At 45.3% G+C, this 25,965-nt stretch overlaps 1 protein-coding gene across 2 annotated transcripts in view; it reads right to left on the reverse strand.

Annotated features, from left to right (window-relative positions):
• CCDC88A (coiled-coil and HOOK domain protein 88A) overlaps positions 1-25,965 on the reverse strand; it is an 865,879-nt gene that overhangs the window by 375,325 nt on the left and 464,589 nt on the right. The window lies entirely within an intron of this gene.

A 25,965-nucleotide genomic window follows, 5' to 3' on the forward strand; every position in this document is an offset into this window, starting at 1 on the left:
AAAGGGCGGCTTGTGAAATTGTAGAGTGCCTAAGGATTTGGCCGTTTCGGTATCCTTCTTGATAGTCTGTAAGGCCTCCTCTACCTCGGGGCCGAATAAATATTCGCCATCAAATGGCATGTCTAGAACTCGGTTTTGCACTTCCTGTCTAAAGGCAGTGGAACGTAACCACCCCTGTCTACGGAGAACCGCAGCCCCTGCTAATTGGCGAAAACCTGTAGATGCCACATCAACAGCTGAATCAATTATCTCTTCAGAGGTCCTTTGACCTTCACTGAGAATCTGGAGTGCTTCCGCCTTGGATGGCTCAGGGAGTAGATCGATAAATGGTGAGATGTCAGACCACATTTGACGGTCGTAACGACCTAAGATGGCTAATGCGTTGGCAGCACGGACAGTTGTTGCAGCCATGGTGGAAACTCGTTTTCCTATTGAGTCTAGGCGTCTGCCATCTCTATCCGGCGGTGCCGTAACTGCAGAGGACGGATTTCTGGCCCTTTTCTGAGCCGCCTGGACAATTACCGAGTCAAGTTTTGCTTGTCCAATGAGACAGGCAGGCGTCTTGTCTGGAGCTTTATATTTCTTATCAATTCTTGGCAAGACTGGAGGAATGGAAGCCGGCGTTGACATCACCTTAACACCTTCCTTCCAGATGAATTCCACAATGGGTATTGTCTTAATTTGTCGTCTGGGCTGATCTTTAAAATCGTAAAGGAAACATTCTTGTTGAGTATGCTCCATTTTCATATGAAAACGTGCGGTTGCACGTTCCATCAGCAAGTGAAAATTTGCTACATCAACAGGAGGGGAGGCCGACGCAGTCTGAGGAGATGTAGAAGGAGATTGGACCTGATAGTCCTCCCACTCCGATAAATCATCCACTTCTCCTTCTTCCCGTTGGTCGTCATCTTCCGAGGATTGCGGGTCCTCTTCGTGAGCAGGTTGTGGGTGTGAAGGTGGGCACATCGATGGGAGCACGGGTGGAGGCGTTTCCGAAATTGGAGTTGCTTGTCCAGAACCTGCCGATTCCGAAGGTGGAAACCTCCGATAGTAATCGTCCAGCATAAATTGTAAGTTGGATATTAAATCCAAAGGCACTTGAGCAACAGGGGTAGTGACAGGCATCGATACGTCAGCAGGAGAGTGAGGATCCTCACATTCATCATCTTGAAGTTTAATATGTAACTCCGATGGACTAGTGGCTTGTCCAAAAGTATTCTGGACCATCTCATTGTCACTGTCAGAATCCAGTAGTTGGTCTGGGACTTCAGAGGACACCTTGTGAGGTGAAACACGTAGGGGTGAAAGCCTCATTACAGTGTTGAGCAGCTGTTCTGCTGCTTGGCGTGGTGTTAAAAACACCGTCGACGGAGACCACACCTGTAGTGCCGTGCATGAGGATAACTGCGGTGTCGTCGGAGGGTTAACTTCCGATGGATTTGTCGTCGACGGATCACCTCTCGTCGACGGGACACTTTTCGGCAACGAAATAGTCGTCGTCGACGGGACACTCGTCGTCGACGGAAGACCTGTCGTCGACGGGACACTCGTCGTCGACGGGACACTCTTCGTCGACGGGACACTCTTCGTCGACGGGACACTCTTCGTCGACGGGACACTCTTCGTCGACGGGACACTCATCGTCGACGGGACACTCTTCGTCGACGGGACACTCTTCGTCGACGGGACACTCTTCGTCGACGGGACACCCTTCGTCGACGGGACACCCTTCGTCGACGGGACCGTCTTCGTGGACGAGTCACTCCTCGTCGACGGTGGTATTTTCGTCGACGGCGTAGAGCCTGACGACGAGCCCGTCGACGGAGTCTTTTTCGTCGGCGGTAAAGCCTTTAAAGACGTCGACGACGAGGCGTCGACGACGGACGTCGACGAAATAGGCCTCACAGAAACAAAAACCATCGTTGGAGATGCCGTAGACGAGGACATAACCATACTAGGTTTAGGAGATGAAAATGTTACCGTAGATGTCACTGAAGTCGTCGTTCTCGTCGACGAGGAAGCTGAAGAAGACTTCACAGGAGGCGGAGATGAATTCTGTGGTAAAATCCTGTCAGAAGATAGGGGAAGCTTGAGTTTTTTCACCCTTGAGGAAGCAGAAGCGCCTTCCATGCCCCTGGAGGTGGGGACAGCCTGAGAAGTGGAAGGCTGATCCAGTCCTTTAGCAGGTGGTTGTTTTTTAGGTAGTTTAGCCTTGGGAGATGACATTCCCTCAGGCGCAGATCTCTTCCTGGAGGCTGAAGTGGAAGCAGAGGTGACACTGTCTACTTCTGAAACAGTATTAGAAGAATCCTTTAGCCTCTTCAACCACAGCAGTAAACGACCCTCTCTATCTCTGAGAGTCTTCTGAGGCATGGTTCTGCAGATTTTACAATCAGAGGCCTGGTGGTCTGGGTAGAGACAATAAATACACTTTTTGTGTGGATCCTTCTCAAAAAGCCGAGGCTTACCACAGCAGTCACAGGCTCTGAAGAGAGATTTCTTTGAAGACATCCTGAAGAGAAGACACAGATGAAGTAGAAGTTAGAAAAACTGAGCAGAGCTCAGGGAGACTCCCTTCACACGACGTGCGGTAGAAAATCTGAGAGCCTGAGCCTCTGGGGAGAACATTCTGGTGGGTGCTGGCGCCTGATTGGCTGTAGTTTGGACTATACAAAATGACTATGATAGTCATAGATGGGAAGTTTTTGCCTACTGTACCATTGGCTGTTTTACTTCCTGGTTCATTTCTATTGGTATTACTATATATTTATAGCATTTTATTGCTTTTTTATGTACCGTGGGACTCCCACTCCGACGACGGGGAATGATTCAGGCATGTGAATCTATGAAAGACACCCCTAATACTGGAGAACTGGTATTCCAACCTCCAAAGTTGTGCCGCAACCACCACCATCACTTTTGTGAACACTTGCGGGGTACTGTTGAGGCAGAAGGGGAATACAGCACATTGAAAATGCTCCTGGCTTACCTTGAACCACAGGTCCCATCAATGGGATGGCAAGATGGGTATATAAAAATACTAGTCCGGCAGGTCCAGGGGTACTATCCAGTAGCCTGGATCCAGGGCAGACAGACCCTGGGCCAGCGTGAGCATCTGTCTTTCTGCAGGAAGGCATTCAGAAGGCGGAGATTTAAAATAGGACAATGGCCTCTGTCCTTTGGTACAAGGAAATAGTGTGGTACTAACAACCAGTCCGTACCTGAGGCCAGTACACTCTTTATGGCCCCTTTGGACAAGAGAGCCTCTGCCTCCTTCAACTAAATGCCGGGGGCTCCTCTGAAAACTGTGTATGATGTAGGTGGAAGATGCAGTGTGTCAGAAAGGTATTCATTTAATGGCAATCCCTGTTGAATAGCATAGAGGACCCATCTGTAGGATGTGATCCTTTGCACACTTGAAGAAAGTGTTGGAACAGGCCTTCTACAGGGTGGTCATATGTTATGTTATGTTATATTTATTTATATCGCGCATGGCTACCCCAGCAACAGGACGTCCCAGCGCTTGCGGACATATCTAATTATAATAGGGCCATATGGAGGTGTGGGTGCCAGATTACCAGGACATCCTAAGCAGAAGAGAACAACCAGGTTTTAATGCGTTTTCGGAAGAAAAGATGGTTGAAAATGGTACGGATGCTTAAGGGAATGGAGTTCTAAAGTTTTGGGGCGAGATACCTGAAGGACCGGCCTCCTGCTCTGCACCTCCGGATCTTGATACTGCGTGCCAGAGAGAGGTCCGCAGAGCGGAGGGCCCGCGCTGGAATATAGAAGGAACATAGGCCCTGTAAAATTTGGGGGCCAAGGCGATACAGCATTTTATGAATTAAACAGAGGGTTTTGAAATGTATACGTTGTTTGACGGGCAGCCAGTGCAGCCTGCGCAGACCTGGGAAGTATGGCAGCGTTTTGGCAGTGCGAACAGAGTGCGCGCAGCGGCATTCTGAGCCCTTTGCAGTCTGTTGATGACTGTCAAGTTAGACCCAAGCATAAGGGCATTGCAATAGTCCAGGTGGGACAAAACCATGGCCTGGACAATTGTCTGACGTACGGAAGGTTCAAAAACCCCTAGGATGGGTTTAAGGGATCGGAGGCGGCCATAGCAGGTTCCAGCCACTCTTTTAGCATGGGATTCGAGAGAAAGTGAGTCATCTACAATAACGCCTAGATTTTTCACTCCTTTCTTAGGAATAGGAGGCGGACCCAATGAAGGGGGCCACCACTGCTCATCCCACTTCTGTGTATCACTTCCAATAAGGAGAACCTCAGTTTTCGATGAGTTCAACTGGAGGCAGTTCTCCGTAAGCCAGCTAGAGATGGCCAGAATGTCTTCCTGGAATTTGGCTCGATCACCCACGGTGTCATTGGAGAAGGTAAAAATGAATTGCGTATCGTCCGCGTAAGATATTAGTTTGATGTTACGTTCCCTGGCCAATACGGCCAAGGTGCGGACGTATACGTTAAACAACGTGGGGCTAAGGGCAGAGCCCTGGGGGACACCGCACCCTAAAGGAAAGCTGCTGGATGAGTATGGCGGGGCATGGACCTGGAAGGAGCGGTCAGATAGAAATGACACAAACTAATCCAGGGCCCTGTTCCCAACACCGATCTCCCTCAGTCTCCTAAGAAGGATCCCATGAGAGACCGTGTCAAACGCTGCACTCAAATCCAGCAGAACCACGGCCGCGGTGTTGCCCATGTCCTGTGTCTCCCTTAGCTGTTCCGTGACGGCCAATAAGGCCGATTCGGTGCTATGTTTGGCACTGAATCCATTCTGAGACTCCTCCAAAATCCCGTTAGTCTCCAGATAATCTAGCAGAATGGAATTCACATGACTCTCCGCCACTTTGGCCAAGTACGGGAGCAAGGAAATAGGGCGGAAACTTTCAGGCTTGGAGGGGTCCAGAGTGGGTTTTTTTAACAGGGGGACCACTTTGGCATGTTTCCAGGTTTTGGGGATCATAGCTGACTGGAGGGATCTGTTAATCAGCCTTCGGTCATGATGGAGTCCAGGAAAAGTTTGAATAACTCTGGTTTGACCGGATCTTCTGGAGAACCAGACTTGATTTTTTGCGCCAAGATTCCCTTATCTGTTTGTGAAATAGATGGAAGGGTATGAAGTGAGTAGGGGAGGTTCAGGGGGTCTACGTTGGCTTTAGGACTCATTGGAGTACCACCAGAGTTGAGGGCCTTATAAATTCCTTGAACTTTATTAACAAAGAAACAGGCCAATTCTTCGCATTGTAGATCAGATACTATTATGGAATTGTTTCCCTCAGGTGACTTAGTCATCTCCTTCACTAGTGCAAAGATGGTTTTCGCGCGATTAGTGCTGGAGTTAATCAGCTCAGCATAGTAGTCAGCTTTGGTCTTTTTTATCAACCTGTGATAGGCTTTTGTGGCAGTTCTAAAATTAGCCTTAGCACCGGGGTCATAAGACCGCCTCCAAATTCGCTCCAGTTCTTTACATTGTTTTTTTTGGCTAAAAGTGCTTCACAGTACCAGGGATGGGATTGTTCGCGTTTGGGCCTTGATATTTTCTTAGGGATAAAAAAATCAAGAGACTCATTAATCCACTCTCTATAGGCTAAATCCGCCTCCTCCATATTATCAGCCCAGTCTGGACGAGAGTTTTTTAACCTAGCCTCAAATAAAATACCATCAAGTCTATGCCAGGGGCGTCTCCAGAGAGAGGGAGAGGGTTTCAACCTGGGGCTACCTTGGGTCTTAATGTCAATTTGGACCAGAAAATGATCTGTCCAACTGAGGGGACAGGGGGGGTGGGGGGGAGGGGGAGACCATAATTTTCTGGATGTTTGAGAACACCGGGTCTAGCAGGTGGCCTGCCTGATGTGAAACGCCCTTCCACCAGCTGACATAGCTGGCAGGCTTCCAGATCATCATAAAACTTCAGTGTAGTCTGAGACTCACGGGACTCAAGATGAAGGTTGAGGTCTCCGAGTACAGTGAAGTTCGCCGACTACAGAGGGCGGTATATCAAAAGCCCGGTCAGGGTATAGATATCAGAAACTCTTAACGTAAACAGAGTACTTTCACAGTTGGTGATATTTGAGGGGGAGAGAGTGCAGGAATAAATGGTTTTGAAAATCACCGCTAGTCCCCCACCCCTCCCTTTGGGTCTGTTTTCAGTTAAAATAGAATAGCCTGCGGGGAGAGCCAAAGTCAAAATGGCCACAGAATCACTTGTTAGCCACGTCTCCGTTAGAGCCAGCAGGTCAGGAGAGCGATCAGTGAGGAGCTCAAAGACATCCTCATGATGCTTCACTAGAGACCTACAATTAAGGCTCAGTATCTGTAGAGTAGCAATTTTTCCCCCAAATGAGGCCACCACAGGAGGAGGTACAGCTTCCGAGGCCTCAAAGCCACAGTAATCACACCGCAGACATTGTGTACCTGGATGCCAGTGATGAGCCGTGCATGTCGTATGATGTTGAAGCGCCAACAACTCCCCGCGGGCAAACGGGGCCATTACAACGGCTATCAGGCCAGGGGTTCTGGCCACGGGCGACGGACCAGCGCGGACGGGCGCAGAGCCTTCGGTGACCCGCCGCGCGTGTCCGCTGCGCGTGGGAAGATGGCGTGCCTAAGAAGGCACCGGTTCCGCCTCTGAGGGGAGCGTTACGCCCACATGGGTCGGGCAAGAAGGTCGAAAACGCCCTCCACACAACCGGCACCAGCCGTGGTGGACCGAGGCAAAGACCGACTTAAAGGTGCAGTATACTTTCTGGGCAGTACAGTTTTAAAATACACGATTCGAATTTCAACATAAGTACAGTTTTAAAATATTGCAGAAACCAAGACACACACTCGCCGTTACAGCGCCTCTCTCATCAGGCGGATCATGCGAATAAGTGTGGACTACAGTGGCTTGGAGGCTTATTATTATTATTATTATTATTTGTACGGCGCAATGAATCAACCCTAAGGGGGTCTCTCTGTGCTTGGGTAGCAGACAACATAATTAGTAGGGAGAGCTCATTAAAACAGCCAGGTTTTAAGACATTTCTTATTTTGTGCCAAATTGGAACTTGCTCGCAGATCCTCTGGCAAACTGTTCCAGTGGGCGGGGGCTAGATGAGAAAAAGCGCACCCGCCCATCTTGGCTTTCCTGATTCTCCGAGTGCTGAGCAGCTTTTGACCGCTCGATCTCAAGAGGCACACTGGAATGTACCATTCTAGTTTTTTTGTTAGATATGCCGGGCCGAACCCCTGGAGTGATTTTAACACCAGACAGGAGTTTAATGACTGATATTTTCCTGATAGGAAGTCAATGCAGTTCTCACAACAAGGGTAGTGACGGGCTTGTTAAGGGCAAGGCGCGCTGCTGTATTTTGGACTACTTGCAACCTTGATAACAAATCTTCCCTGATTCCTCCCAATAGAGAATTTCCATAATCTAGTCTGTTGACTAGAAGTGCCTGTATAAGGACTTTTCTGGTAGAGAGAGGAATCCATAGGAAAGATTTTTCTCAGCATGCGCATCATACCAAAGCACTTGCCCGAGATGGTTTTTACATGCTCCTCCATAGAAAGTCTGTCATTGATTACGATGCCCATATTCTTTGCCCATTTTTTAGGTACAGGGGCTTCCCCCACTTCCCCAGGCCACTACTCCGCAGTCCATAACTCCTCAGCTTTCCCACACAGCAGAATCTTTGTTTTATTGCAGTTAAACTGTAGGAAGTTCTTGCTTATACATGTGGCTATTTTTAACATGCAGCTCTTAAATTTTTCTCTGGTCGAAACGGGGTCCTTCTCTATGGGGTCGTCCACATAAGAGATCGTTTGGAACACCCAGGATCTGATAATAGGAGCCAGATAAGACACATAGATATTGAACAAGGTGGGACTTAGGATGGAACCACTGTCCACTGTTGTGGTCTGTGACACAAATGTGTCCAGTTGTACACATTGTGTTTAGTCAGTCAGAAAACTATTCATCCATTTAAATGGCGTTCCTCTGACACCAATCTCTCGCACCTTATCCAGAAGGATTCTGTGAGAGATGGTGTCAAAGGCTGCCGACAGATCCAGAAGGACTAACATTGTGGGTGTTCCCTCATCCAGCAACATCCTTATCGAGTCTGTTACCTCCATCAGAGCAAACTCAGTGCTGTAACAAGCACGGAAGCCTGCCTACGAAGAGTTGATCAGATTATTTTGTTCCAGATAGGCCGAGAGTAATCGATTAATCAAGGTTTCCATTATTTTTTTTAAACATGGGAGAAGCAAGATGGGTCTATAGTTTTGTAAGCCTACAGGATCCTATAGTGCTTTCTTAAGTAGTGGGTTGATTTAGGCCTTCTTCCATTTTGAAGGAAACAAGGATGAGTGCAATGATAAATTACAGACTTCCATAATCGGGTTAGACAAGGCCGGTGCCAAATCTGAAATAATGTAGGGGGGGCCACATCTAGCGGGGAGCCTGACTTAGTATGTGCCAGCAACGATAGAACTTGCTTATAGTTGATGGCTGAGAAAGTCTCTAGACTAGGAGAGAGAGGGTCTTCCGGGGGAGGTGTTACCGCCCTAACCAATTCAAAGAAATTATAGATTTGATCAATCTTCTGTTTAAAATGTGTGGCTAAATCATTACATAGCCCCTGCATGGGTGGGAGGGAGGAATTATTGTCTCTAGGATTGGTGAACTCCTTTTTTTGTTCAAACAATTTTATTAATTTAAGAGAGAGAGTATAAATAATTAAGGTACTACAGCATGTAATACATAAAAACCATTTTGAACAATAAATAATTAATAAAAAAGAATAGATATGAGCAATATTATAAATAATGGATAAACCTTAATAAGAACAGATATATAAGAACTACTCATGTTAATTCATTTGAATTACATTTAAGTAAAAATAATTGATCCCACAAAAGATAAATCAAAAAGACCTGCAAGAGGAAAGAAAAGAAAAAAATAGTAAGATAGAGAACAAGAAAGAAAAAGAGAAAAAGAAGAAGAGAAAGAGAGAAAGAAGAAAAGAGAGAAAGAGAAAGGGACTCCAGCCTTACTAAATAAAAGGGAAAATCGATCAGCGGTAAAAAAGGATTCTGGACCCTTAGAAGCTAAATGGATATATTTGTCAAGCGATCTCCATACACTGGAAGAGATAGAAGGGGTATATTGTCTCTCCTCTATCGAGGTGTGAGCACCACGGAGAAACGATACCCATGCCCACCATGTGTGAAATGATAAGGAATTAAATGATTTCCATTCTGATAAAATAATCTTCACAGCTATGGATAACAATAGATCCAGGAGTTGTAAATCTAACTCATCTAAAGGAAGTAGAGGTGAAGCTGCCCAAATACCCAACAAAACTAAAGGAAAGAAAAGATCAAACTGGATATTAAAAGTTAGTAATAAATGCTTATGAATTAACTTCCAATACACTTGGAGAAGGGATCATTCAAAAAACATATGTTGAGGGGTACCAGCAGCACTTTTACAGTTCCAGCAAAGATCATCATCTTTAAGTTTAAGTGCATACAGACGAGCTGGGGTCCAATGCAGAACATTAACGGTGAAAAACTTAGATTGAATCAGAGAAGGAGCAACTTTATTACGTAGGGAACATTTCACAATGTTTTTCCAAGTGTCCTGTGTATAATGTTTGAATACATCAGCATCAAACTGGTGTATCCATTTGAGCTGTGTAACCGTAGAAAGCGATGACGGTGTAGCGAACAATATCCTAGAAGCAATATGTCCTGTCTTACTCCAAAGCTGTAGGAGAGAAACAATGTGTGAATCTGGATGAAAAATACTCTTGGACAAAGCTACCTTAATTTTAAGGAATAACGAATGGAAAGGTAAAGGTTCATTGTTAACAATATAAAGATGCTTGATCAATGTAACGCCTTTGTTATCCCAATTTAACCTCGTCGCCGCATCCACCTGAATCTTAATCCTGGGATTATGCCACAAAGAAGACCAACTAGAGTTTTGAATGTGTAAGGAAACTTTCTTATCAATCTGTTTCAATGCTAAAATGGTATCTGATATAATACGTCCAGAGAAGGGGAAAGTCAATGTAGATGCAGTCATCAAGCAGAGGTAGGTAAGGGAGGACACAAATGTTGTTCAATATATAACCATGGCGGAATATACCTAGTATCAGAAGGAAACCATAAAGCCCCCTGAGAGGCTAAGAACGCCAACTGGTAAGCTCCAATCTGGGAAATTGCAACCCCCTCATATCATAAGACTTTCTCAATTGATTGTACGTGATCCTGGCACGTTTGTTGCTCCAGAGAAATTTAGAGGTGTTCACATCCATTTCATGAAAAAAATAAGAGAGATTGGGGAACTCCTTAAGGATCTTAAAGAGCTCTTTACAGGAGCTCTTTGCTTCGGCGATTTGCGTATCTAGATGCGATCTCCTGGCTGTATTACAATTCTTAGATACAGTCTGTGTGCTATTTTATATGCCAATTTATCCTCCTCCAATTTTGATTTTCTCCATTTCCGCTCTCTAATTCTACAAGTGACTTTTACTGCCTTTGGGCTCTCTGAATACCACGGGGCTGGGGCAACCCTATCCTGCACTGTGACTGCCTTGATCAGAGCAATAGTGTCGAGGGCCACTATTATAGAGGTCTCCAACATATGCTTTATTACTATCTGTACAGTTGCTAAATGACGGGGGAGAGTATGCCAAACTAAATGCTGTTAGTGTCAATTTCCACCATGATCTACGGGAATTCCTGCAACATTGGGGCTGGCTTAATGGTTTCAGGATGATCAAAGAGAATCCTAGAGCCAGATGGTCAGTCCAGCTTAGTGCTAGAGGGGGTTCCACTATGAGATTCTGAAAGTTCGTAAAGTTGTTATCCAGCGTATGTCCCGCTGTATGTGTCGAACTACGCATTTGGGGAAAAAGACCTAGGGACTCCGTAGCTGCTAATAAACCGGTGGCGTCTGTATTGGAGATGGTGTCTAAATGATGATTAAAATCCCATAGGAATAGGAAATTATCTGCTTGCAGGGTATATGGAGCAAGATTTTCCAATAATGACGCACAGAAGGATTTCTTGCTTTCCCCAGGGTGGTGGTAGGCTACAGCTCCCATCAACGTAATGCCCTGGGCAGGCTCTATTCTGAATACCAGTAATTCCAAGGAGTAGAAATAGTATCCAAGATTTTTATATGATGGGTTAGGCGGGTAGCTATAGCCAAACCTTCTCCCCTCTTGCCTATTCTGTCTAATCTAGCCACCGTATATTCTGCAGGGAAGGCAATTGCTAAAGAAGGGGAAGATTGCATATGCAGCCATGTCTCTGTGAAAAAGCAGATATCTGGTTTCAAATCATACAGCAAATCCCAGATTTCAGCAGCATGCTTGGGGATGGATCTGGCATTGAGGTACAATCCTTGAAAGTTGGCTGCTTGCCCTCCCTTATTCTGCTTTGTCTCCCTGGGAGTCTGCCTGTTGGAAATTCGCTGGCCTAAGGGGTACGAGTGGTGTGGGTCTGCTATTTGTTGAGGGTGACCTTTAGCCCAGTCACATTGCGGGCAGTTACTTGCATAAACACCATTATCAACGATTATTGTTCCCTAACACCCAATGCTAGATGCATTATCTCTTAGATCCAGTAGCACCTCATTAGAGTAGATTAAAGGAGGCATTAATAACCGGACTAAAAAAGGCCAGCGTTTCCTGTCAGATGGCAGGGTCCAGGAGTGGACGGGCGCAGACGGGCTTGCCTTAGGCGCACCAGCGTCGTTTCCGCTGCACGTCCGCAAACGCGGTAAATTTATGCCCTGTGGGCCGACAAACGCTAGAGCGCTAACCGCACCTAAAATGGCACCCGTGAACGGCCCTTTGGATTCGGCTTCCTTTCTCCACTCAATCGGCCATGTGCAGAGGCCGTGTTGGACCGGAGAGTTTCCAGACAGTGATCAGGTAAGTCTCAGTGAAATAAGACATACCCCCAGTCAGTCAGCAAACAAAGTAACAGTGAATAACAAACAAAAGATAAACATTTAAAAGAGCGATTAAAAGCTATAATCCGCATACAGCGTGTTGGGCAAATAAATGGTGCTTATGCCTCAGTGTTGGGGGTCTGGGATGCTCGCTGTCCCTGGTGACCTGAATATTGACCTCCTGAACCCTGCTCCCAACCTCAAAAGGACTGTGGTGCCTGCTGAGGAGGTCGGGGGATCCTGGCGCTACCCATATGCCAACCCTCTAGAGTATGCTCAAAAGGGATGAAATTGCAGGGGAAACTGCCTGACAGGTGCCGAAAGGCCCATCGAACATGCTGTGACTCGGCTTTCCTTAAAGCATTCCTGGTAGAATCTTGATAAACAGATGAAACCTGTCAAAAGACATATCCATAATGGTTTTCTGGACATCTCCAGTGAATGTTGTAGCCCTTATCTAAGCATGACATTGGAGTACCTCACTGTACCGACTGCCAGATCCAAGCAATCATTAGTATCCAGGTCAGGCCTAAATACTTATTGGGCTGCACCCTAGCCATCCTCAAACGTTTGTGCCAGTGTGACAGCGTTCAGGGACTGCAAGCAAGGTCTTGCCAATCATGCGCCAGAGGGCATGAGTATATTGACTATGCAGACAGCCGCACTATTCGACCTCAAGACTAAGGCCAAGTGTAAAAAAGCCCTTGAGATCTCTACACTTACATTTTTAGGTGATGGACTTTAGTGCAGGAAAATGCTCAGGTAAAGCATATGCATAAGAAAAGCCTCCGTCCAGGTTAGCCATATTTTACTGGCAAGGTCTGAAAGTAAAGCAACTTTGCAGAGAACAATATCATTACTCCCCTGCCTGACAAATAAATACCTATTAGTTAATGCTGCAATAACAATCCATAGTTTTAAACCAGAAACAGCCATTTGACTATCCTTGGTGATGATGATTGCGGTTTATCTAGACCAAGTGATAGAGAAGTACCATCCCCTCAGAATGTGTTCGTTTATAATACATAATGGCTTTAAAAATTCCCCCCACTGAGGGTGTAAAGATCAGGTTATGGTCCAGGTTTCTAGTATTTCAGACTACCAATAATTGTGTAAACTGCTCAGTCTCATTCTATGATATCTGTTCTACAGTTAAAAAAGGCAGACTATCTTGTTAAATGTTGAGTGTTAGTACCTCTTATGACAAACTATTCAAAAAAGGTACTGAAAATCTACTGTATTCCATTCTCTTTTCAACTTATACTGCATACTTTATACTTCTTTTTAACACATATGCTGTGAATAGATATAAATTAAATGATGCTGTTGCTATACCCATGAAATTGACAGCTTAATCTTGTGCGTGAATGACCTGCCACACATATAAGCAAACTAATGACCACAGATAAACTACTTTTTATGCCATGCTCAAAGGTTATGTGGACACAGTAGAGATGCTGGGAGAGTATAGTGAAGGTTGGAGAGCACATCTCCACATGCCTAACAAAAATGAATGTGTTGCCAATAGCTCAAACTCTCGCAATTGCGTGACCTACTGCATTGCAATTTTTTTATTTAAATATATCCGTGTGGTGCAGGTTTTTCAGGAAGACTTCAAAAGGCATATCCTGTTCTTTATTTGCACGGGGGCTGGTAGTTAAGTGGGCAAAACGATTCTACACTGAAAAGCGCAGTGAGACGGCAATCACTCAACACAGTGAGACGTCAATCACTCAACGCAGTGAGACTGCAAACACAGTGAGACAAGCCTAAAGGCGCTGATGGGAAACCTGCAGGACAGGATGGGAGTAATAATCCCAACAGGGTCAACCCGGCGGTTTATTCTCTCGATATCAGCCACTAAAATGCCATTACCATCTGAGATCCTAACATTTTAGCCAAGAAACATCAAAAAGGTAGCACAAAGGGTTACACAAGAAGGTACTAATTCTGCTTTCCATGTGCTTCACCAACCTTCCAGCACATATTACAAATACGTTACAGTCATATTACGCTAACATAACTCTTCACAGATACAGCCTAAATACTTGAGGAACATCTAGTAAACATATTTAATTTGCACCCCAGCAACTTCCTTCCCCTACAAATGTGAGCAGTGTTTCTGTAGATGAGTTAGACATGTAAAACATGACTGCTTGAATGAGCCAGTAAAAAAGAAATGGGAGTTGATGAAAGTTAGAGGGTTAGATTTCCTCTTGGCACTTCCTTAACATACTGGAGAAACACTCAAGTACACACCTATTGTAAGCAAAGTATGTTTAATGGATTGAACTTCCAACGAAATATCAATTAATGATGACCGGACTCTAAGAGAGACTATCAGGGATCCATGAAAGGGTCAGTTTCTCCAAATTGAATTCCTAGTGGATTATTGCTTTGATGATTACCAAAACCTTTGCAGCAAGTCCTATGTGAATGCAGGATTGTGGTATCAATAGCAAACCACTAAAGCTCATAAACTGATAGTAAGGATAATACCTTTGGTGGCAGATCAAATCTGTCCATATCCATTGGTCGTACTGCTCCCTGTTCAGTGTAAGTGGCTATGTGCATTGTTTTAGTAGTTTTTAATTTAGATCTTGGTTTACCTCATTCTTGGCACTTTACGAACACGCCGGTCCCTGGTCTGCTGCAGCTTTTACGGCTGATTGTGCGGAGGTACGTGGCTCCTCCCCCTTAGCTCTCTCATTTCCAGTGCATGACTGGCTACCTAACCGGCATGGGGGTTCGCATGCGCAGCGGAAGCGCGCGCGCTACCGGCACGCCAAAGGCAAGCCCATGTGGGCCTGTCCGTGGCCAGCGCCGGCCATACTGCCGGATTTAATAGCAGTAAGAGAATTTGCTGGCCACGGGAAGCCCTCCTTGCTTTAAGAGGGAATCTATGCCCTGGTGATCATGCCATTAACCTGGCGATTGATACACTCCATGCTGCCGTAAAGGATGTAACCTGGTTCTGGGACACTCTAGATGAGCCCAGGGTAATGGAGACATAGGTTACAGTAAGGGTGGGCAGAATAGGCAGGTTGGCAAGCTTAGAGCGTGCCTGATCAACTGTAGATCTCTTCCTAAACATGCAGAATATTTTTGGCAAATGATGTCTGATAACAAATGGGATGTAATGTTTTTGACACAAACTTGGTTATAAGATTAAGCCTTATCGGCGGTAGCTCTGGCCATTCCCCCGGGTTTCAAAATCTGCTGTGCAAATAGGGAGTCGGAGAAAAGAGGAGGGGGGTAGCTATTGTTGTGAAGGACACCTGGGAGATCTCCACTTCAGTGCTGCGCACTATGGGCTTGATAGAAGGTTTGAACTTCTGTATTAAGATCGGCCCCTCGATTTCTTTTGCGGGGCTTTTGTTATACAGTTAGTCAAAAGGGGGAATCCCTGGGGTCTGCTGGTCGACCGATAGCTATTGGCCTTTCCTATTTAAAGAGGAAAGAGGTCACAAAGTGCAGAGGGTATTTGAACAATTGTAAAAATAGTTTTCCACAAAGAAATAGGATCGTTAACAATCTATATTTATTAAAAAATACAATCAATCACGTAATAAAAACAAAGCAAGTTCATACAGTTTTCACAAAACAATTTAAAATCCAAGTAAAAGGTACCTTGGAGGGATAAAAATCAACAGTGTTACACATACATGATATTACGGTACGCGGAAAGTGAAGACATAACTAAAACATTTGCAAAAAATATACAGCAAAATACATGTAAATACAAAAAACCCCTTAGTGCATATGTGGCTCACCAGATATCTTTGCCACTCAATTAAACCAGATCCAATGGCCTGACCCAATTCAGTTACTGTAAAGCTTTAGTGGAAGAATGAGATACCCATCTAAAGTTTTACCCGGCCCTAACTGGATTCTTTTAAACAAAGAAACAGTGCGTCGACGCGTTTCGGTGCTGTACAGTTGATTTTGTGGCACCTTCCTCAGGACTTCTCTTTTCTGGGGTTTCAGGGAACGGATGGTTATACTGTATCCTTAGGGTTGTGTGGGCGATGTACCGTGATGTGGTCTGCTTGATATCGTACTAGGCTTCCTCAAATTTTGTTCCTTCGGCCTTCTTTCTCCTAGCTTTGGAGCTCCTTATCTTGGGGTCTCTTTTCTTCTCTCAATTGTCAGGCGTTCTCTCAAGTTTCATGCATCTCAAATAATTTTAAAACGTGCTTTGAACGGGCATATAAAGTTGTAGGTCTCTTCCAGAACCAGATATGTTCCGAATTTCGTAGGGGCCGTACTTCTGCCTCGTTCCTTCTCTTGCTGAGAAATATTTTGTCCTGTCTATGTAATACAGGAGAGCTCTTTTAACATCTAAAGTGTGCAGTGCTCGGTCTGCCACCGAATCTGGATTTGGGAAGAAAATGGGCAGTTCTATGGTTTGATTAATGTGGAACTGCGACACCACCTTAGGCATGAATTTAGGGTTGGTACGTAGCACTACCCTATTAGCATGAATCTGAATGAAAGGTTCCTCAATAGTTAGGGCTTGAAGCTCACTAACTCTTCTTAGCGACGTGATTGCTACTAGAAAAGCCACTTTCCATGTCAGAAACTGTATCTCAAAAGAGTGAAGAGGTTCAAAGGGTGGTCCCATTAGTCTGGTGAGAACTATGTTCAGATTCCAGACAGGTGAAGGAGGGTGTCTGGGAGGAATTACTCTTTTGAGTCCTTCCATAAAAGCTTTAATGGCTGGCACCCTGAAAATAGAAATATGCTGTCTGTTTTGAAGATAAGCTGCCATGGCAGCCAAATGTATCCTGATGGAACTATATGCTAGATTGCATCTGTATAGATGCAACAAATAACATATGATGTTTTGCGTGGACGCATCTAGCGGATTTATGTAATTATTGGAACAGTAAATGACAAATTGCTTCCATTTGGCCGCATAGCATGCCCTGGTTGTAGGTCGTCTTGCCTCCTTGATGATGTTCATACAGTCAGGGAGCAAGTTGAGGTAGCCAAACTCTATGACCTCAGGAGCCATATTGCAAGGTTCAACTGTTGCGGATCTGGGTGCTGAATGTCTCCATGGCTCTGAGTGAGGAGACTGGGCGTGAGGCGCAGTCGTTGGTGAGGCACCACTGGTAGTTCTAGGAACGTGGTGTACCATGCCTGCCTTGCCCACGTTGGAGCAACCAGGATGAGCGTCATGGAGTGCTGCCGCAGTTTGCGTGCCACTAGCGGTATGAGCGGTGCTGGAGGAAAAGCGTACGCAAATCTGCCTGACCAGTTCATCCATATCGCATTGCCCTGAGACTGCGGGTGTGGGAACCTGGCGGCGAAGGTTTGGCATTTTGCGGGTTGAAGGTGTGATTTCGGGTAATTTAGTGAAAATCCTAGACTGTGTAGGAGGTGAATCGTGCGGGACATGTGGCTGGCACACTGCTGGGCTGACTTTGCTTGGATAAGCCAGTCGTCCAGATAAGGATAGACATGGATGTGTTGTCTCCGAAGGTGCGCAGCCACTGTCGCTAAGCACTTGGTGAACACCCTGGGGGCAGCCGTGACCCCGATAGGCAGGACCTTGAACTGGTAATGCTGGTTGTTTATGGTGAACCTGAGATATTTCCTGTGTCCTTGGTGGATGGGAATGTGGAAATATGCATCCTTTAAGTCTAGGGTTGATAGGAAGTCCCCCTGACTGAGCAATGGTAGAACTTGCTGTGAAGTCAGTATGTGAAAATGTTCTGAAAAGATGTACTGGTTCAGGGGTCTGAGGTCTAGAATGGGCCGGAGAGACCTGTCCTTCTTTGGGATTAAGAAGTACAGTGAGTACACCCCTGTACCCTGCTGTTCTAAAGGCACGAGTTCTATGGCCCCTTTTTGCAGCATGCAGATTACTTCTTGCTGCAATAAGTGCATGTGCTCTGCGGACATAGGACGGTGCCTTGGGGGTATGTTGGGTGGAGTGGAGGTTAGCTGCAGACAATAGCCGTATTGGATAAGTTATCTCACCCACCTGTCTGTGGTAATGCCTTTCCAGACTGGCAGGAACTGCTGAAGTCTTCCCCCGACTGGTGTTATATAGTCTGGGGGCAGTGACAAGGCGTCACTGTTTATTGGTGGCGGAGGATCTGGCATTATTATTTCCACGTCCTCTGCCTTTGGTGCTGTTCCCACGATATCTACCCCTATTGTTCTTGTTATAGGTGGCCTGCGTGCTCCCTTTGTGGTATTGGGCTTGCTGTGATGCTTGACCTCTAGAGGCTCCCCTGTTACCGGAGCGGCGAAAGGAACCGCCCCTGAACTGTTGTGACTGCAGAGCCCCCATTGATTTTGCTGTCTCAGTGTCTTTTTTTATCTTTTCAAGGGTCGTGTCTACATCAGGACCAAAGAGAAAGTCAGGGTTAACCGGCTGATTGAGTAAAGTTGTTTGGATCTCTGGCTTAAAACCAGAAATGCGGAGCCAGGCATGCCGTCTAAGCATTACACTCGTGTTGATGGCCCTAGCTGCTGTGTTTGCTGCATCGAGCGCACACTTGATGGATGCATTGGAAATCAACTTTCCCTCTTGCACCCAGAATTGAACTCTTGGGAGTACCTACCCTACCTCATCTCAGCCCAACCCATGTCTATGCTAATGAAAGAACTAACACAGTATATTTCCAGTGACGTTGGGACATGCTTTATGTAGCCCAACAGAGCTTCAACAGTGATGGATGACAACGACATGCTGGAGTTTTCTACAGTTGCAAAAAAATTAGATTTGTATACCCAGACACCACCAAGCCAGGTGCATAATGTCTGTTGGACCATTGTTACAGCTTCTTCGTTATGCCTCATCCACAAGATCATGCTTTCACAGCCTACCCGGGGTGTGATAGTATTGTTATAAGAACTTGTACTATAAGTGTCTATCTGCTGTCCTACTGGCCATGCATTCCAGACCTGCTGGTGTATTCAAAAAATTATGGGCAGATTTACGAGGCACTAGCGACGCATTTGCGCAACCACTGAGTCACTTCTGTGACACAGCAGCTGCATAAAGCAAGCTCCATGCTGCGACGGATTTACAACGTGATGCATCTAGGGAGATGAGTCAAGCCGTAAACCACTATGCTACATTATACCTGCATCAGGTATAATGTGAGAGTACCGTCGCAGTGTGGGTGGTCCGTCACAGGAAAGCCTCGGAAAAGTGCCTGAGTGAAACCTACGAGATAGGCGGGGGTGTAACAGTGCTGGAGTTGCATCGAGCCCACGACACAACTCTAGCACTGCGCCAACCTTACGTCGGCATATACGACACACATCTTCCTATCGGTGCACCACGGCGCGCTGCACTGTAAATGTGGCACATCCGTGTTGGCGCATGGGTAGTTTTGCGTGTCGCAAAGTTTCTGGCGCATCCCTGCTGATTTGCAGAGATGTGCCAGACCTTGTAAATCTGCGCCTATGTGTTTATATTGTTTAGTTTGAATAAAATGTGTTTGCCTGAGAAATTAATCTGGTTCATTGAGGTGTTGGGCAGAATGGCCATAAACAGACTTTGTACCCTGTAGTTAAGGAACACGTCAAGTGCAGTCAAAGCAGGATTCTACTTTTACTTGCTCTACAGTCTTGAATGTGTTTTTGTCTAAGAATAATTCCCCCTTATCACACTAGTCTAGTTTTTCTAATTGTCTACCTACAACCGATCCCAATGAATATGCTATCAGCAGCAATAGCAGTATTGCCTAAACCAGGTAAAGGTAAACAAGAGTGTGGGTCGTACCGGCCAATATCCCTCCTCAATGTCGATTTTAAAATATTCAGGGACATCCTAGCCACCAGGTTGGGTCTGCTAATCCCGAATTAAATAGAGCCAAATCAAGCAGGGTTTATTCAAACTCGGCAATGTGGGGACAACACAAAGAGAATCCTAGACCTCATAGAGAAAGCGCACCAAACGCATATGGACGCCTCCTTCTGGCGGTCGACGCTAAAAAGGTGTTTGAGCGGGTAGACTGGCGATTCCTGGAACAGACTATTGCTCATTTTGGGCTGGGAGAAAGATTTCGGGAAAGGGTCGGTGTAAGAATGTGGCTCTATATATACTGGACCAAAGCAAGGTACAGTGTGTATAGAGTCCCCAATCTCCAGAGGTATAACAGTTGTTAAGGTCAGATATGACCTTACTCTCTAAAGTGGTAGATTGGTCGAGCAGTAAGGCAGTATCAGAGGACAGTGTAAAGCATGTGTTGTACACACTCAGTCAGCAAAAGGTTTCACACACTCAAGAACTGTACTCTAGGCCAATTGCTTTTATATCAAAAGATATAGTTGTTTTATTTTAGAACCAACAGGTATCAAAATATACTTTTCTCAATACTTTGCAGAAAGGCAATAGACTTTGTAAGTACAATAGCTACAGTGGTTGCAATAGGCAACACAATTTTAAACACAATTAAACATTGAGCTCAATGGGGCTTTCCTACATAAATGCAGTTGATTACTTTAAGAATTACTTTTTTAACCACAGGACTGGATCCTGGATTCAGTCCCAGGACCTAAGCTGTAAACAGTTAAGTAAAAGCAATTTGGTTACAGCTGTAATTTTTAAAGAACATAAATGTATTTTCAAAGTTGGCACTTAGAAACTTTTCAGTGAAAAACAAGCAATGTTATCCTATGGAAGGAAATTCAAGTCACAGGTAAAGTAGGCTCTCGTTACTTTTGTAATCCAGCACTAAACTCCTAGGTTCAGCACTGGGACCCCTACCTATGGCAGGTAAGTAATTTCGGTTTGGTAATTGGTACGACTTTTAAAGAATATTTGTAGTTTACAAAAATCGACACTTAGAAGAAATTTCACAGAAAAAGTCAATGGTTTCCTATGGAAGAAAATGCAGGTAACTGGTAAGTACAGTTAAGATTACTTTTGCAGTTCAGTACTTGGCTAGAAGGTACAGTACTGACTTCTCTCCTGATCACAGCTTAGTGATTCGGAATTCGTTATTCGGCTGATTTTAGGTGACTACTTTAAAGTTTCAAAACTCCACACTTTCAAGTGAAAACAAGTCAATGGTAATCTATAGAAGGAAATAGAATTATCGGCTTTTAGGTAAGTACTCGACTGGTGGAGTTAAGGTTCTGGGCATAGATTCAGGGGCCTCACAGGGTCGGAAAGGTAGAGTAGTTACACCCTCAGCGGCACAGACAATGCGGGGACAACAGCGGGGGTGCAGAGAGAGTAGACCTAATGCAATCCAATGGAGGGTAGGGGGCCTTTGGTTGGTGGCTGCAAGCAAGCAGGCCACGCGAAGGTGGGAACTGATCTCCTGTCACTTACTCAGGGCAAGTGGGGAAGTAGAGTAGGGTAGAAGTTGTACTTCCAGGGGCACTCAGGGGGCTGGGTGCAGGGTACTTTTGAGTCGTCAGGCGCTCAATGTTATCCAATAGGAAAGTTAAAAGGTGAACAAAGGCAGCAGGCTCGGGACGGAGATTCTTCAGGTGCGACCACCACTTGGAGAGGTAAGTTGGGATCTTGGAGAAGAGGTAGGTACCCCAAAGGAGGGCACAGAGGGGCCTCAGGGCGCCGGGTGCAGGGGTGTTTTTTGGTGTCGGGAAATCGTACCCTCGGCTGGTCGTGGTTGGAGGGGTCCCTGGTTCTGGTTCTGAGGCTGTAGGCGTCGTCTGGGTCATTGAGGCGGGTCTTTGGGCACTGGACTTCGGGTCCCAGTTATCGGGGGGATTCCTTGTGGTCTTGGATCACTCAGGCACAGGCCGGGCTTGGCGGGTGCAGATTGGGCTGGATTCGCGATTCCTGGCTGGCACCAGGGGTATTGCTGTTGGAGAAGAACCACTGCTTGTGGTATTCCCAGTCTTTTGGAAGGTTCAAGGCAGGCAGGTCCTCCGGGGTTGTCGATGTTGCTGTCCCTGGAGACGCCGGAGTTTCGCAGGAGCAGGTTCAAGGATCAACAGGCCTGTAGAGTTCTTCGGCCAAGTCAGTGGGTGTCGTACTTTTCTTAGCAGCTGCACGGTAGGTCTTTGTGTTTCTTGTTCTTGTTGTTGTTGCAAATCGGGGTCTGAGGAAAGAATGTTTGGGGTGCCCCAAAATAGTAAATTTAGGGGTTTTACAGGTAGGGCAAGGCCAGGGACCAATGGGTCCCTGCCCTGGGGTGAGTACACCCCCTAGTCTGCTCCTCTCCTGTGGAGGGGGGCAGGAACCTAGCTGTGATTGGGCAGGCCTCCCCATCTTCAAGATGGCCGGAGCCCGGAGTCGTGCTTCACCGCGACTCTCCCACCTGAGGGGTGGTGGTGTCATAAAATGGCACACTCCCTTTCCTCACTTAGGGTTTCCCGCCGTTCTTCCCGCCAGAGTGGGGGTCAGAACCCGTGGGGGCCAGTTTCTGGGTACAGCAAACGGTCTGGAGAAGCTCACAAAGGCTGAATGCCTTTGAAGCTTCCCCTGCCCATCCTGGGGAGGAGGCCGGGCACCTCGTTCCAGGATGTGCATTGTTTCAGGCTCCCGAGAGGGGGCAGGCTCTCGACCCAGGGGTCCAGAAACATGTCTGGTGGTGGCACCCTCGGAAGCTACACAATCAGGACACTGGGAGTTTAGGTTTCAGGAGGCGTCTCTAAGATGCCCTATGTCGTGCATTTTACATTAAATCCCACCCTGGCATCAGTGCGGGTTTAATGCGCTGAAAAGTTTGATATCAAACTTCTAAGTTTTCAGGGAAGCCATCATGGTACTGTGGTGTTCATAATGACGACCTCCCAGCACCATATACTCTCAATGGCAGCACTGGACTTACGCAGGAATGGCCCTGGGTACTGTAGGGGCACAGGGCTCACGCACCTATGCCCACACCACTGGCATAGGGAACTCAGCTAGAGGGGTGACTGCAGGATGCCAGAGCAGTGAGCTTGTGGGCATGGCACACATGGATGCGTATTATCAAATCTCAAATGTGGACGTAGAATGTTTTTCTTTATATCTACGTTGATCACTCCTTCATGCTTACAAGGTAGTGTTGCACCACTTTATTTGCCTTCTTTTTATAAAATGGTGTCTTTTGTCAAATGACAGTCATACCCCATCAATTTTTAGAAGACGGTCAACCATGGTATATATTCCCCAAAAAAAACACACCCATAAATGTGTTTTAATATTTCAAAAATAGTGATAAAAGCAAAATGGCACCTCACATGCGCACCACCAGTTGAGCTTGCTGATTGGTACTCACCAGCTAAGCTCACTTTTATCATCATCGGCAAACCATTTTGCTAAAACTTTTATGTGTCCCCAAAAAAGTGATCAAATGATGAAAAAAAAAACCACACCCTATGTGTTTTTGCGACTACCGAAAACAAAACAAGACCCAATACAAACTGAAATAAGACGCACAGATTACCAAATTTAATTATTTTCTTGTGCGCTTAATTAGGAATTTTAAACCAGCTGCATACATGCAAACCACCTAATTTCTTAGCAGACATGTTTCATCGTCATTAAATCTTTCAGGCAATTTCTTCAGGGCAGGGTCATTCGTCGCTACTGTTGGACACTGGTGCAATTTTCTTAAAATAACATAAGGGAGCCAGGGTCAGTTGTAACAGCTCTCCTTATTGTTAGGGGAAATCCTGTTGTGAGATCCTCCCTTCAAGGGCATACCCTACATTAGGTTCCGCCCGTCTTGCCAAGTCGTGCCTCATCTCGTCCCTCGGGCACGACTTGGCAAGACGGGCGGAACCTAAGGTAGGGTATGCCCTTGAAGGAAGGATCTCACGACAGTTCTAGCTGGTCAAGAAGGTATTGCTTACCAAACTGATTGTTCTCCACATTAAAACTTTGCAGATGCTCCTGTGTGGAATTTCGATGAACAAAGTACCTGTAATGCAATGCCTCCAGTGGAAAGAGATATGATCCCACCCAACAGATGCCTGGTCACCTTTAAGTGAGCTGCTATGATGCAGGAAGCAACTCATCCTGCTAAACTCTGTTTATTCTTACAAGCAAGTTTGGGGTCACTGGACTAGAATCCTGCATGTGCAAGACAGGACTGAAAACTGCTTTGATTAGTTCAATAGGAAGTAAAAAAAAGTCACAGTTTTTGCAAATTCTTCTGACACGAAACTTGCACAAGGTCAACTTGCAAGCAGGGATTATCCCCTGTGAAATGCAGAAGGGAATGAAAAATTCTTTCAATGGCTATTGCAATATGAGCAGCTAGAAATATGCGAGAATTAGCATATACAAACTCTGGTAGCCTGCACATGAAATTAAGCTCACAATCTCACGTTAATAGAATCCTGAATTTTAAACAAATTAAATGTAATAAATCAAGCAAACATATCCATTAAGTGCACAAAAATTACTATTACCATGCATTAAAGCCTTTGACGTAACATTATCAAACATATGGAAAAAACACTGATACGCAACAGTGTTAGTACCAGTAACAATGATCTCAAAAGAAAAACATGTACATATGAGTATACAGTCAAACCCTAGCTTCATAAGTGCCACCTGCACCGAGTATTTTGTAGAGGTATTTGACAACTTCATGCCTTCAGCCAGTCATGTTATCTGTCTACCATGAAATGCAGTAATGTTCTGAGCAATTGGTATTTGGATATGCATAAACAGGTGCCACGTCCCCCCTCCCCCCCCCCCCCCCCACGTTAATGGATCTTAGAAAGTCACCCTCTTTGATAAAAGGGAAAATATGTTGATTGGTGGTATCCTGAAAATTTGCAGGAAATGTTCGTTGAGATTGCTAAAATCCTAGATATGACTTCATTCTCCAGACGCAATGTCAATATTTCATCCTTTAACTGGAGGTTTACTGTGAACCTCTGTCTGTGGAGTTTTGAGGATGTCTTCCTAAAATGGCTAAAATGTGCCGATGATGTATGAAGTCAAGTACCCGCCTGTTTGTTTCATCCTGCAAGTGCAAAGTGCTGAATTTCAACCCCTTGATAAATTCCCCCTGTTTCTCTGAAATACATGAAAGGGCTTTGTTTTGCGTATATTGTGCTACATGCAGTACAGCCCTTATTGTATGCATCACATGCTAATTTAACTGTTATTTTGCATTCAGGTAAGGGTTCAAGCAAAAGTTCTGGAATAAAACCTTGAAAGCGAATAGGCCAATTTGTTGTTTACATTTTGTAACTTACACATGAGTGGATTTCCATGTTTCCAATGTGTCTAAATAAGACAGAGCAATAAACAACAAAGAACATGTACATATTCAGATAAAGAAGAAGAAAGAGCGTAAGAAATTGATATGAATCATCATATCCATCAAAAAGAGCATTACAAGCATAGGTAATTTGTTCTTCTAATGGATATGTCCTCCTGCAGATTCCTTACTTTTAATCTTCCAAAGGGATCTAAAAAAAAACGAGGGGGTTTAATGATATTGCTACACTTTGAAGCAGAAACCCCTGCAACGTTGTCCTAACAAAGCAAGATTCAGCACGGCTTGGCATTTTCAGACTCTAAAGATTTGAAAAGGAGTGGAAAGAAGGCAAATGTAGCAGCCTTACATTTTAACTGCACAGGAACAATTCTCAGAAATTGTGATGTCATGCCCACAACTCTTGTGAAATGAGAGCTGAACACCTCCCAACAGTTTTTCACCATCAAAGAAATCCAATTGGAAATCTTCTGCTTTCAGACTGCACAAACAATCTTTTGGCCACAGAGTTAAAAAGAAGGCTCTGTTCCAACTCATAACACCTGGATGACATACTTAAATCTCTGTAACCAGGTACAGGATGCTAAATGAATCTAATGACGCCACCGAAATGACCAAAGGAGGTTTAGAAGTTTGGGCTGAAAAAAGGACACATTTGTAAAATAGAATGGTTGGAGATGAGATGTCTAGCACTTATTCATAATCTGTTGAGAAGGATTGTTACAGGCAGCTCAGCCATGATCGAGTTTAATATTTCTGCAAATGCATGTGCTGCTTGTGTGGACAGAAAAATAAATAAAATAACTTGAGGAAAATCTGCTCAGTTCAAAA

Source organism: Lissotriton vulgaris, chromosome 6, assembly GCF_964263255.1.
Source record: "Lissotriton vulgaris chromosome 6, aLisVul1.2, whole genome shotgun sequence".
NCBI classification, from domain to species: Eukaryota; Metazoa; Chordata; class Amphibia; order Caudata; family Salamandridae; genus Lissotriton; species Lissotriton vulgaris.